The sequence below is a fragment of the Rattus norvegicus genome, chromosome 1 (genome assembly GCF_021556685.1).
Source record: "Rattus norvegicus strain SHRSP/BbbUtx chromosome 1, alternate assembly SHRSP_T2T, whole genome shotgun sequence".
Lineage (NCBI taxonomy): Eukaryota > Metazoa > Chordata > Mammalia > Rodentia > Muridae > Rattus > Rattus norvegicus.
The window spans coordinates 75620988-75623862 of NC_141534.1; the positions used below are offsets into that span (position 1 = coordinate 75620988).

General features: G+C 38.9%; 1 pseudogene; it reads right to left on the bottom strand.

The window, feature by feature from the left end:
• Positions 1 to 1102: 1102 nt before the first annotated feature.
• Positions 1103 to 2331, bottom strand: LOC148007199 (nucleolin pseudogene; annotated as a pseudogene).
• Between the last annotated feature and the right edge of the window lie 544 nt (positions 2332 to 2875).

Genomic DNA, 2875 nt, shown 5'->3' on the forward strand with positions numbered 1-2875 from the left:
CCAGATTTTTTCTTTTTTTTTCTTCTCTTTTGTGAGATTTTAAAATTTACATTTCAAATGTTACTCCATTTCCCTGTTTCCTGGACATAAGCCCCCTATCTCATCCCCCTCCCCTTCTTCTATAAGGGGGTTCCCATCCACATCCACCTTCCATTTCTGCCCTCCTCGACATTCCCCTACACCTGGGTGTCCAGCCTTGGCAGGACCAAGGGCTTCTCCTTCCATTCCTGCCTAACAAGGCCATACATATGCCAGTGGAGCCATAGGTCAGTCCATGTATACACTTTGGGTAGTGGTTTAGTACCTGGGAGCTCTGGTTGGTTGGCTTTCTTGTTCTTATGGGGTTACAAGCCCCTTAAGATCTTTCAATCCTTTCTCTAAGTGCTCCAATAGGGATCTCATTCTCATTTCTATGGTTTGCTGCTAGCATTCGCCTCTGTATATGACATGCTATGGCTGTGCCTCTCAGGAGACAGCTATATCAGTCTCTTGTCAGCATGCACTTCTTAGCTTCATCAATCTTGTGCAGTTTGGGGGCGATATAGATATAGATAGATATAGATATAGATATAGATATAGATATAGATATAGGTATAGGTATAGGTATAGATATAGATATAGATATAGATATAGATATAGATATAGATATAGATATAGATATAGATATAGATATAGATATAGATATAGATAGATAGACATTGATAGATAAAAAGAGATAGAGTTATACAGATATGGATATAGATAGATGTAGATGTAGGAATAGATAGATAGATAGATAGATAGATAGATGATAGATAGATAGATAGATAGATAGATAGATAGATAGATAGATAGATAGATAGATGACAGGCAGATATAGAGATAGAGAGAGAGATAGAGAAATATTGTATACCAATGTGGCACAGGCTCTGCTTTTTCCAAATGAGGTTGAGAATTTATTTCAAGGCTTAAAACACTTGTGTTGGATTTTTTCTGGCAACAAGAGTTTTGGATCTTTCCTGTCTTGGAATATTCTTAGAAGGCTCTGTCTTTGACCAGATAACAGTAAAAAACCTAGAGCCCTTTCATTAAAAGAAAGAGAGAAATAATGAGATGGAAGGAACTATTCAAACTTTGTCTTCTTTCCTTGTGGATTGAAGTCCCCCCCTTCTCATCTGCTACCTCAGAAGCCTCTTCTGCCTCCAAGTCCTCCTCTGCCTCGACCTTGACCAACAAAGCCACCTCCTACCTTAGGTTTGGCCCAGTCCAAGGTAACTTTCTTTCCATCAATTTCTCCATCTTTCATAGCCTCCTTGGCAACTTTGACATCTTTTTCACTATTAAAATCTAGAAAACAAAGCACTTTAGAAGAATTAGCTTCCCAATCAGTGACTATTTTTGTGTTAACAAAGCCCTCAAATGATTCTTTTTAAGATCTCTTCAGTGGTATCCTCAAACAGACCTTTGACAGAGTTTTGGATTGCTGAATTCTTGAATTAGGATATCCCCTGGGTCCTTGCAACTCCAGCATGATTGCTCTGCCTAGAATTTTCATTTAATTACAAGAATATCAGGCTCCTTTAGCATCTTCAAATGAAGCAAAGTCTATAAATTTTAGATTTGCCATGTGAGTTCTGGGCACTTTAATAAAAATTGCTTCCTCAAATACTTACTGAAGAGTTTCTTCTGTTGCACTTTAGGAAAAGTTACTTAAAATAAAAGTCTCTGATTCACCACTCCAAGTGCTATTCTTTGCAGTTCTCTCTTGCTTTTCTTTTCTTTTTTTTCAGCTCATCAACTTCCTCATCTTCAATCTCTGAGGCAGAAGTAGGAGGAGATGCTTTTGCTGGCTTCACTCCTTTTATTACCGGTAGCTCAAATTCATCCTCTTCCTCATCATCTTCATCTTTATCCTCATCACTGTCTTCCTTCTTGGTATTCTTACTATTCTTAGTCCTATTGGCTGGACTAATGCTGCCTTTTAACCAGGAGTTGGTACCAATGTTTTTGCTTGTGAGTCTCCCTTCTTACCAGTTGTTGGAATTACTTTGGCTGGTTTAACTGCTTCTTTGGCTGGTATGGCTGCTGCCTTTTTGCCTCGGGTAACAGCTGCTTTCTTAACTGGTGTGGGAACTACGGCCTTTCTTGTTTGTGAAAGAACCACCTTCTTTGCTGGAGTTGTGGTAGCCTTTTTGCCTTTTTTCTGAGGGACAACAACCTCCTCTTCTCCACTACTGTCATCTTCATTTTCTGACATTTCTTCATCTTAGTATCTTCTTCCACATACTTTGGAAGAGAAGCCATTTTCTTGGAATCATCATGGGTTTTACCAGCCTTTGCAAGTTTCACCATGATGCAGATTATGGCAATGGCATGTTTGGAGAGCGAGCAACTCAAAACAGCTTAACAGAACCCATGCAAAGTCGAGTACAGAGGCAGGTAATGAAGATTCTGGTACAGATACAACTGCCTGCCAGCTACAGCTAGCATCTGAGGCAAAAGCTGTGTTAGAATTTTGATGGTAATGGCATTGAATCTATACATTGCTTTTGGTAACATGGCCATTTTCACTATGTTAATCTTACCAATTTATGAGCATGGGAAGTCATTCCATCTTCTCATACATTCTTCAAATTCTTGGTCAGAGGCATGAGATTCTTGTCATAAAAGTCTTTCACTTTCTTGATTAGAGTTACACCAAGATATGTTAGATTATTTGTGACTATCATGAAGGGCATTCCCCTCAATTTCTTTCTCAGCAGGTCAGTGTCAGTGTTTCGTCAATGTTAGAAGGAACCAAACTGAAGCCACTTTCAACAAAACTATTTTTGAATAGAAGGCAAACAAGTTTTAAGTTCCCAAGAACTCCCTGGATGAGAAACATTCTGGTTGGGAA